At 39.3% G+C, this 12,124-nt stretch overlaps 1 protein-coding gene across 4 annotated transcripts in view; it reads right to left on the bottom strand.

Annotated features, from left to right (window-relative positions):
• ANAPC10 (anaphase promoting complex subunit 10) overlaps positions 1–12,124 on the bottom strand; it is a 141,154-nt gene that overhangs the window by 105,969 nt on the left and 23,061 nt on the right. The window lies entirely within an intron of this gene.

Raw genomic sequence — 12,124 nt, 5'->3', positions numbered from 1 at the left:
AAACAGATACATGTTACTTTTACAGACATCTCTCACCTAGAACATGGTCAAGAGCCAGATGCTAAAGAAGGACCAGTTAAGCCAAAATAGGTACCTTAGAGTACAAATACGCATTGAGAGTTTCAGTTCTCCTCATTTGTGTTTTAGACAAAGAAGATTATTCTAACAAGCTTGGTTTTCTTTTCTAGTTAGTACTTACTTAATTTCCTATGTTAAAATACTTGAAAATAACTAGCTAAATGAGAAACTAAGTCTAGCAAAGAGAAAAACGTTTAAAAATTAGAAAGCATAATCTTACTACTTAGTTCAAGAAATAAACCTCTACTCTTTTAAAATATACATCTTAGAAAAATAAGTAAAGACTATGTAATAAAAATTAATCTCAGAAAACTGCTAGTGGCCAAAAAAAAATTAAAATATGTTCAATCACCAATAATCAAAGAAACAGGAAATTAAAACATAGACTTTTTTTATCATATTGGAAAATATGAAAATAACTGATAATACCCAAATATGATTAGGGAAACGTACATTCATTGCCATTTAGTAGAGGCAAAGTCTTTGACTCACAAAGAACTTCTAAGAATGTATTAAAAGACAATAATAACACAACTACTCTAAAACAGATAAAGAGAAATGTTCATGGTCCTGCAGCTAAGTCACTGAAAAATTATAAATAACCTAAATGTCCATCTCAATAGACAATTAGTTAAACAAATTATAATACACCAATTCAATGAAATATTACACAACTATTTAAGATACACATAGATATATAGTTAAAGAAGGGGAAAAAGCAGATTATAAAACAGACTGAAAAAAAGGATGTCATTTTGGGAAAAACAAAAAATTTTAAGGTCATATAAACCTACATACGTACAAAAAAAGGCCTATATAGAACCATACAAAAATAGTAAAAGTGAGTATTCTGATGGCATAGAGCTTATTTTCTTTTTTATGATTTCTGTATTTTCTGAATAATGTTTTAAAATAAGCATGTATTACCTTGGTCATTGGGGGGAAAAACAGACAATTTAAACATCAAACAAAATAATCATTAAGAAGTCTATTTCAATGTGATTTAAAAGTTAAGATCTGGTATAAACTGGCACTCACTTAATAACAATGAGCTACTTGAACAAAAGCAGTCTGTGTCAAAAGTCGGTCTATAAAAACAGCAGGGGATCTGTAGCTTAGTGAGCTCACCAAACTTCTATAGCCTAAGCTTTTCATCAGAAAGGAATGGGGAAAGTTAAGGGCTGTTCCTCAAGTAATAAAGACAGATCAAGATGTAAAACGCTAAATACTCAGGAATTGCTGACAGGATAAATGCCATTACTAGATTTTCAAAAGAGGCCAGCGGCATCAAACAGACATCATTCTCTGTCTGCTGGGCCAGGAAGGAGACAGGAGGGGAAACACAGGAGGAAGGGGAAATTTTGAAGGGCGTACAAAAGATCTTTTGCCTGATACACCAGCCGTAAACAGGCAGTGAAAGGTCTTTCTTATAGTGGCAAGATCAAAGATCATGAAGACAACTCTTAAGGATTCCTTTTTCTTTCTTAACAAAAGCAGATCTAAAGGACCAAACTTTCTGCTCAGAATAATTTCATCTCTGTTATTAAATTCAGGATAATTTAGTCACTGAACCTAAAGATAATCAGAGTTAGGTTACAAAGGCAAAGGATAATAACAACACTAATAATTTTAAACACAACGCAACAGCAGAAACAGCGAGTGAATAACTGAATATGCTCTGTGTCTGGCCCAGAATCAATGTTTTATATATATATTATCTCATTGACTCCTCAACTCTGTGATACAGGAACTATTACCATCTCAATTTTACTGATTAAAGGGAAAAAAAGTAACCCTCAGGTTAGTAACTGGCTTAAGGTAACAAAGCTAGTAAGTCGGCAGAGTCGGAGTTCACACATGTGTCTGCCTGCCTCACAGGATCTTAACTACCATCACCTTTCTATTAATTGAATTTTAGCTTATTCAACATTGCTGTTGACATCATTTAACAGTAGCATGTAGATGTTTATAATTCTTTAAATTTGATCTACATCATGGGTTCTTACCCTCAGGTCTATGATTTAACGGCTCAGTTACGTCTGACTCTTTGCAACTCCATGGACTGTAGCCCACCCGGCTCCTCTCTCCATGGGATTTCCCAGCCAAGAATACTGGAGTGGGTTGCCATTTTCTTTTCCAGGGGATCTTCCCCACCCAGGGATGGAACCTGGGTCTCCAGCACTGCAGGCAGATTCTTTACCAACTGAGCTACCAGTAAGCCAGGTCTAGGTAGCCCCAGAAATCATAGGTATCAGTTCAGTTCAGTTCAGTCACTCAGTCGTGTCTGGCTCTTTGCGATCCCGTGAATCGCAGCACGCCAGGCCTCCCTGTCCATCACCAACTCCCAGAGTTCACTCAAACTCATGTCCATCAAGTCGGTGATGCCATCCAGCCATCTCATCCTCTGTCGTCCTCTTTTCCTCCTGCCTCCAATCCTTCCCAGCATCAGAGTCTTTTCCAATGAGTCAACTCTTCACATGAGGTAGCCAAAGTATTGGAGTTTCAGCTTTAGCATCATTCCTTCCAAAGAACACCCAGGGCTTATCTCCTTTAGCATGGACTGGCTGGATCTCCTTGCAGTCCAAGGGACTCTCAAGAGTCTTCTCCAACACCACAGTTCAAAAGCATCAGTTCTTCAGAGCTCAGCTTTCTTCACAGTCCAACTCTCTCATCCATACATGACCACAGGAAAAACCATAGCCTTGACTAGACGGACCTTTGTTGGCACAATAATGTCTCTGCTTTTGAATATGCTATCTAGGTTGGTCATAACTTTCCTTCCAAGCAGTAAGCATCTTTTAATTTCATGGCTGCAGTCACCATCTGCAGTGATTTTAGAGCCCCCCCAAAAATAAAGTCTGATACTATTTCCACCGTTTCCCCATCTATTTGCCATGAAGTGATGGGACCAGATGCCATGATCTTAGTTTTCTGAATGTTGAACATTAAGCCAACTTTTTCACTCTCCTCTTTCACTTTCATCAAGAAGCTTTTTAGTTCCTCTTCACTTTCTGACATAAGGGTGGTGTCATCTGCATGTGATAGTTCTCCCGGCAATCTTGATTCCAGCTTGTGTTTCTTCCAGCCCAGAGTTTCTTATGATGTACTCTGCATATAAGTTAAATAAGCAGGGTGACAATATACAGCCTTGACGTACTCCTTTTCCTGTTTGGAACCAGTCTGTTGTTCCATGTCCAGTTCATAGTTATAACTTATACTATATAGGTAGTTTCATTAGATTTGCGAAGTAAACTGTGCCTCACCAAAAATTTAAAACTATTACTCCATAAAGCCTTTTAAACTTATTTATAAATTTTATCTCATGGTAAATTTAAAAACTAATATTGCATACAAAATCATGCTGTTTGTCCAGTGACAATGCATGTGGGAAGGGTAAATGCATAGATTATGAGACAGTGACAGCTACTCAAATTGCTCAAATCATCATAATAATAATCACCATAACTGAATGCTTACTATATACCAGGCATCTTAGGAAAGATGTAAGAAAGGAGAAGAAAGAGTGTAATGCTTTCATTCTGATGATGTAAGTAATCTTCCCAGCCTTTCTCTATCCCCTCACCCACTACTCTCCCCTTCCTCTGAGAAAGAGTCTTTCAGGAAGCAAACATGCGCTTAGATCCTTCACATCACACATTTAATAGGGGCTGGCTCCACCCGTCTAGCACTTTCATGACTGGATGGGTAAGTCTGTTTAATTTTAGGGTTCAATATTATTGAGCCCTAAATATAGTTTGCCAGGCCTAAAATATTTACTGTCTACCCCTTTACAAAGAGTTTGCTGACTTCCACCCTAGAGTAAAAGGTACTCTAAGTTCCCAATAAAGAGGCTTAAAGTCAAGCCTAAAGAAGACCAAGTTGATTCTTTTTTTTAATAAAGAAACTAGGTTTTTTGTTTTTTTTTTTCCTTTTGCTCTGCTGGGTCTTTATTGCTGCTTGGGGTTTTCTCTAATTTCAGTGCACAGGCTTCTCAGTGCAGTGCCCTCTCTTTTGCAGAGTACAGGCTCTAGAGTGCACAGGCTTCAGGAGCTATGGCATGTGGGCTGAGCAGCTGTGGGGCCCGGGCTCTAGAGTGTGGTGCACAGCAGGTGGTACCTTTTCGGACCCAGGATCAAACCCATGTCTCCTGCATTGGCAGGTGGATTCTTTACCAGTGAGCCACCAGGGAAACCCCATCAACTTTATTCCTGAGTAACTTAGCTGACTGCCAGAGCAAAGTCTAATTCCCTTAAAAAAAAAAAAAATCCAACACTCACCTTGGTAAAATTTACTATATTCAGCATCTAATAAAAAACTACTATGAAGAATCAGAAAAACCACTCTTATGGCAGAAAGTGAAGAGGAACTAAAAAACCTCTTGTTGAAAGTGAAAGAGAAGAGTGAAAAAGTTGGCTTAAAGCTCAACATTCAGAAAACAAAGATCATGGCATCTGGTCCCATCACTTCATGGAAAATAGATGGGGAAACAGTGGAAACAGTGTCAGACTTTATTTTTTGGGGCTCCAAAATCACTGCAGTTGGTGACTGCAGCCATGAAATTAAAAGACGCTTACTCCTTGGAAGGAAAGTTATAACCAACCTAGATAGCATATTCAAAAGCAGAGACATTACTTTGCTGACTAAGGTCCGTCTAGTCAAGGCTGTGGTTTTTCCAGTGGTCATCCATGGATGAGAGAGTTGGACTGTGAAGAAAGCTGAGCACCGAAGAATTGATCCTTTTGAACTGTGGTGTTGGAGAAGACTCTTGAGAGTCCCTTGGACTGCAAGGAGATCCAACCAGTCCATTCTAAAGGAGATCAGTCCTGGGTGTTCATTGGAAGGACTGATGCTAAAGCTGAAACTCCAGTACTTTGGCCACCTCATGTGAAGAGTTGACTCATTGGAAAAGACCCTGATGCTGGGAGGGATTGGGGGCAGGAGGAGAAGGGGACGACAGAGGATGAGATGGCTGCATGGCATCACCGACTCGATGGACATGAGTTTGAGTGAACTCCGGGAGTTGGTGATGGACAGGGAGGCCTGGCGTGCTGCGATTCATGGGGTCACAGAGTCGGACACAACTGAGCAACTGAACTGAACTGAATGAGGAAAAATGAGTCAATTAAGTCAATTAAGACTTAAAAAGAGAAAACATAAATATGTACCTATAAGTATATAACAAACCACGTCAAAACTTAGTGACTTAAAAAAATAATTTTTTTGTTTGTTTATGAATCTGGAATTTAGACAGGACCCAGAAGGGAAGGCTCCACATAGCACTGGGTGTGACTACTTGACTTGAGAGCTGAAGGATGAGCTTCTAGGTGGCTCACCCATACAGCTGGCAAGCTGTGCCACTTGTCAGCTGGGAGCTTAGGTGAGGACTTGGGTTATGATTCATTTTTTTTAATGGGTTTCTCTATTTGATATAGGTTTTCTCACAGCATGGTAAATGAGTACCAAGGGAAAGAACCCATTAAAGAGACAGAGAACAAGGAAGAAAGTGACTGTTATGACCAGGTCTTAGAAAGAACAGTATTATAACATCCATATTCTATTAGACAAGAAATCCACAAAGGCCTGACTAGTTTCAAGAAAGGAGTCATAGATGCCATCTCTTGATTAGGAAGTATCAAAGCTAAAGAAGAACATATGCAATGGGAAATAATAATGTGAAGTGTCAGTCGCTCAGTCGTGTCTGATTCTTTGCGATCCCATGGACTGTAGCCTGCCAGGCTCCTCTGTCCATGGGATTCTCCAGGCAAGAATATTGGAGTGGGTTGCCATTTCCTTCTTCAGAATAATGTGAACATACTGGAAAATACTGTCTCCCTTTCCTGGAAATCACGGGGTGGGACTGCAAGTTCCAACCTTCTCGTCACATGGCTAATTCTCTCCACAACTAGCTCCCACCCTTGAGCGGAATCCAAAAGTCCCCTTCCCTTAAGTGTTTTCAAGAACCTGAGAGCAAGAAGTCAAATATCATCCCATTGCTCTTATCATTCAGGAAATCCCAAGAGTTTAGGGAGCTCTCAGCCAGGAAGTATGAATGAAGACCAAGTATATATGAGACATCTGAATAACCAAGTATGTATCTTTCTTACAAATCACACTACTGTGATAATGGAATATTGGTAACAGCTTTGGGCCAATAAATGAGATGAATTTTGAAAACAACTTATCAAAACTGATTCAATAAAACAGATCATCAGCAAGAACCTACTATTTTACTCAATATTCTGTAATAACCCATATAGGAAAAGAATCTGAAAAGATATATATATATATATATATGTAGAACAATCACCTAGCTGTATACCTGAAACTAACACAACATTATAAATCAACTATACCCATATATAAAATAAAAATTACACTGAAAAGTAATTTTAAAACCTGCTGACAACTGAGGCATAAAAAACTATTTTTCTGGAGGGAGAAATGTAGCAATGAAATGGGAGAGAAAACTGGTAATTAAAGAGAAAATCTGTGCTATGGCAAAAAAGAAAGCTGATTCAGGCATAGAAAATAAATTAAAGAAATAATAAATTGTATGTTTAAAAAAACACAACTCCCTATAAAAACCACTGGGAACAGATAGCTTCAATGGTTAATTTTATCAAATACCTAAGCAAGTGCTGTGCTGTACTTAGTTGTGCAGTCATATCCAACTCTGCAACCCCATGGACTGAGCCCATGAAGCACCTCTGTCCACGGGGATTCTCCAAGTGAGAATATTGGAGTGGGTTTCCATGCCCTCCTCCAGGGATCTTCCCATCCAGGAACCAAACCCAGGCGTCCTGCACTGCAGGCAGATTCTTTACCATCTGAGCCGCCAAGGAAGCCCATCTAAGCAAGAAATAACAGCAGTTCTATGTGAATCCTAGCGAACCTGCCTGCCACTGCTAAAGACATACGAGATGCAGGTTTGATCCCTGGATTGGAGGAGATCCCTGGAGAAGGGCATGGCAACCCACTCCAGCATTCTTGCCTGGAAAATCCCACGGACAGAGGAGCCTGGTGGGCTATAGCCCATGGGGTCGCACAGAGTTGGACATGACTGAAGCAGCTTAGCGTGCAGGTAGACTAAAAAGCAACAGAAAAGAACAATGAAACTAAAAGCTGTTTCTTTGAAAAGATAAACAAAATTGATAAATCCTTAGCCAAACTCATCAAGAAAAAAAGGCGAAGGGACCAAATCAATAAAATCAGAAATGAAAAAGGAAAAGTTACAACCAACAGCACAAAATACAAAGAATTTAAAGAGACCACTATTAGCAACTAATAAAAGGGACAACCTAGAAGAAATGGACAGATTCTTAGAAAGGTACAACCTCCCAAGACTGAACCAAGAAGAAACAGAAAATATGAGCAGAGGAATTACCAGTACTGAAACGGAATCAGCAATTTAAAAACTCCCAGCAAGGAGAAGTCTAGGACCAGATGGCTGCAGAGGTGAGCCAGGAACTATGAACTTCATTTGGAGAAGAGTTACATCTTTCTTAAACTATTCCAAAAACTTTCAGAGGGAGAAATACTACTATACTCATTCTATGAGGACACCATCACTCTGATACCAAAACTGGACAAAGATACCACAAAAAAGGAAAATTACAGGCCAATATCACTGATGAACACAGGTGCAAAAATTCTCAATAAAATATTAGCAATCCGAAACCAACAATACAGTAAAAGGATCATACACCACAATCAAGTGGGATTTATCCCAGAGATGCAAGGATATTTCAATATCCTCAAATTAATCAATGAAGTACACATTAACAAACTGAAGAATAAAACAATATCATCACCTTAAGAGATGTAAGTAAAGTTTTTGATAAAATTCAATATCCAGTTATGATAAAAACTCCAGAAAGTGGGCATAGAGGGAACATACCTTAACAGAATAAAGGACGTATACAACAAAACCACAGCTAACATCATAGTCAATGGCAAAAAGCTGAAAGCACTTCCTCTAAGATCAGGAACAGGACAAGGATGCCCACTCTTACCACTTTTATTCAACAAGGTTTTGGAAGTCCTGGCCACAGCAGTAACAGAAGAAAAAGAAATTAAAATAATTCAAATTGGAAAAGAAACTGTTACTGTTTGCAAAATTACATGATGTTATACCTAGAAAATCCCAAAGACACTACTAAAAAACTACTACAGCTCATCAGTGAATTCAGTAAAGTTGCCGGATACTAAGTTAACAGACAGAAATCTGTTGCATTTCTACATACTGCAATGAAATATCAGAAGAGAAATTAAGGAAATAATCTCATTTACCATCACATCAAACAAGAATAAAATACCTAAAAATAAACCTACCTAAGGAGGCAAACCCTGCTTATTTAACTTATATGCAGAGTACATCATGAGAAACGCTGGGCTGGAAGAAACACAAGCTGGAATCAAGATTGCCGGGAGAAATATCAATAACCTCAGATATGCAGATGACACCACCCTTATGGCAGAAAGTGAAGAGGAACTAAAAAGCCTCTTGATGAAAGTGAAAGTGGAGAGTGAAAAAGTTGGCTTAAAGCTCAACATTCAGAAAACGAAGATCATGGCATCTGGTCCCATCACTTCATGGAAAATAGATGGGGAAACAGTGGAAACAGTGGCTGACTTTATTTTGTGGGGGCTCCAAAATCACTGCAGATGGTGACTGCAGCCATGAAATTAAAAGATGCTTATTCCTTGGAAGGAAAGTTATGACCAACCTAGATAGCATATTCAAAAGCAGAGACGTTACTTTGCCAACAGAGGTCCATCTAGTCAAGGCTGTGGTTTTTCCAGTGGTCATGTATGGATCTGAGAGTTGGACTGTGAAGAAGGCTGAGCACCGAAGAATTGATGCTTTTGAACTGTGGTGTTGGAGAAGACTCTTGAGAGTCCCTTGGACTGCAAGGAGATCCAACCAGTCCATTCTGAAGGAGATCAACCCTGGGATTTCTTTGCAAGGAATGATGCTGAAGCTGAAACTCCAGTACTTTGGCCACCTTAGGTGAAGAGTTGACTCATTGGAAAAGACCCTGATGCTGGGAGGGTTTGGGGGCAGGAGAAGGGGACAACAGAGGATGAGATGGCTGGATGGCATCACCGACTCGATGGACATGAGCTTGAGTGAACTCGGGGAGCTGGTGATGGACAGAGAGGCCTGGCATGCTGCGATTCACGGGGTCCCAAAGAGTTGGACACAACTGAGCGACTGAACTGAACTGACTGAAAGAGGCAAAAGACCTGTAATCCAAAAACTGATCATCATAAGATGGTGATGAGAAAAGAACACACACAGATAGAAAGATATACTGTGTTCCTGGACTGGAAGAATCATTATTGTTAAAATTACCATAATACCCAAGGCAATCTACAGATTCAATGCTATCCCTTACAGATTACCAATGGCATTTTTCAAAGAACTAGAACAAAATATTTTTAAAACTTGTATGGAAACACAAAGATGCTGAATAGTCAAAACAATCTTCAGAAAGAAGAATGGAGCTGGAGGAATCACGCTCCTTGACTTTAGACTACTACAAAGCTACAGTCATCAAAACAGTATAGTACCAGGACAGAAACAGACATACAGATCAATGAAACAGGACAGAAAGCCCAGAAATAAATCAATGTGTGACTGTGTGTGTGCTAAGTCACTTCAGTCATGTCCGACTCTGCAACCCTATGGACCGCCAGGCTCCTCTGTCCATGGGATTCTCCAGACAAGAATACTGGCGTGGGATACCATGCCCTCCCTCCAGGGCATTTTTCTGACCCAGGGATCGAACCTGCATCTCTTGCATCTTCTGCATTGGCAGATGGGTTTTTTACCACTAGCACTACCTGGGAAGCTCTAAATCCATGCACTTATGGTCAATTAATCTGCAGCAAAGGAGGCAAGAATATACAATGGAGAAAAGATGGTCTGTTCAATACATGGTGTTGGGAAAACTGGACATCTATATGTAAAAGGATGAGATTAGAATAGTCTCTAACACAACACACAAAAATAAATTCAAAATGGATTAAAGACCTAAATTTAAGACCAGATACTGTAAAACTCCTAGAGGAAAACATAAGCAGAACACTCTGTGACATATATTGCCACAATATATTTTTGGATCTGTCTCCTACAGGAAATAAAAAAATATACAAAAGAAACCTAATAAAAGCTTTTGCATAGCAAAGGAAACTATATATAAAATGAAAAAACAACCTACAGATGGAGAAAATATTTGCAAATGATGTTACCAACATGGGATTAATTTCCAAAATACACAAACAGTTCATAAGGCTTAATTTAAAAAAAAAATCAAAAAGTGAGCAGAACACTTAAACAGATATTTCTCCAAAGAAGACATACAGATGCCCAACAGGCACATGAAAAGATTCTCAATATTGCTAATTATCAGAGAAATCAAATCTACAATGAGGTATCACCTCATACCAGTTGGAATGGCTATCATTAAAAAGTCTACAAATAATAAATGCTGGAGAGGGTGTGGAGAAAAAGGAACCCTCCTACATGGCTGGTGGGAATGTAAATTGGTGCAGCCACTATGCAGAATAATATGAGAAAGGAAGTGAAAGTTGCTCAGTCGTGTCCGACTCTTTGTGACCCTATGGACTATACCGTCCATGGACTTCTCCACTCCAGAAGGGATCTTCCCAACCCAGGGATCGAACCCAGGTCTCCCACATTGCAGGTGGATTCTTTACCATCTGAGCCACCTGAGAAGCCCAAGAATAGTGGAGTGGGTAGCCTATTGCTTCTCCAGGGGATCTTCCCAACCCAGGAATTGAACCGGGGTTCCCTGCATTGCAGGCAGATTCTCTACCAACTGAGCTATCAGGGAAGCCCTAGAGAACAATATAAAGGTTCCTCAAAAAAGCTAAAACTTGAGTTACCATATGATCCAGGAACCCCAATCATGGGCATATATCTGGAGAAAACTGTAATTCAAAAAGGGTGAGGCACCCCAATGTTCACTGCAGCACAATTCATAACAGTCAAAAGATGGAAGAAACTTAAATGTCCAAAGACAAATGGATAAAGAAGACATGGTATATATGCACAGTGGAATATTACTCAGTCGTAAAGAAGCACGAAATAATGCTATTGCAGCAACATGGATGAACCTAGAGATTAAGTGAAGTAAGTCAGACAAAGACAAATATCAAATATCACTCACAAGTAGAATCTAACAAAATGATATAAATGAACTCATTTACAAAACAAATCCACATATTGACAGAAAACAAACGTATGGCTGCCAGAGAAAATAGCAGGGTGGTGGGGAAGGGGAGGGCAGACAGATAAATTAGGAGTTTGGGATTAACATACATACACTATTGTGTATAAAATAAATAAACAAGGACCTCTACCTGGTGGCTCAGATGGTAAAGCGTCTGCCTGCAATGCAGGAGACCTGGGTTCAATCCCTGGGTCGGGAAGATCCCCTGGAGAAGGAAATGGCAAGCCACTCCAGTACTCTTACCTGGAAAATCCCATGGACGGAGAAGCCTGGTAGGCTACAGTCCATGGGGTCGCAAAGAGTCAGACATGACTGAGCGACTTCACTTCACTTTACAATTACTAATTAGAACAGCTAAATTCAGTGATTAGGCACTGCCTACAGCTGCTTTCATGCTATAATGGCATTAATGAGTAGTTGCAACAGAGACCAGACGGCACAAAAGGCCTAAAATATTTACTACTGGGTTTTTTCATAAGAAATGTGTTGATCTGTATTCTAGGACAATGAAAACAAACTAAAAATACTATATACAGAATGTTAAAATAGATGGTGTATATGGAGCAAGATAAGCAAGTTAACTGGTTTCTATCAATAAATTCAAAGCAACTGACAAACACACGGCTGTTTTTCATTTACAGCAAAATTAAGCATTTCAAAACTGAAAGTGTTCTTAAACGTAATAAGTTAGAATAAAGTTTTCTTCCAAATGGAAGTACAAATATGAGAAGTTACATGAACAGTTTATACCTAACAAACTTAACATCATCACTTCTGGTATACTTAAA

Source organism: Budorcas taxicolor, chromosome 17 (assembly GCF_023091745.1).
Source record: "Budorcas taxicolor isolate Tak-1 chromosome 17, Takin1.1, whole genome shotgun sequence".
In the NCBI taxonomy this organism is placed as follows: domain Eukaryota; kingdom Metazoa; phylum Chordata; class Mammalia; order Artiodactyla; family Bovidae; genus Budorcas; species Budorcas taxicolor.
The sequence above is the reverse complement of the archived record's forward strand: the minus strand, read 5'-3'. Positions and strand labels throughout refer to the sequence as shown.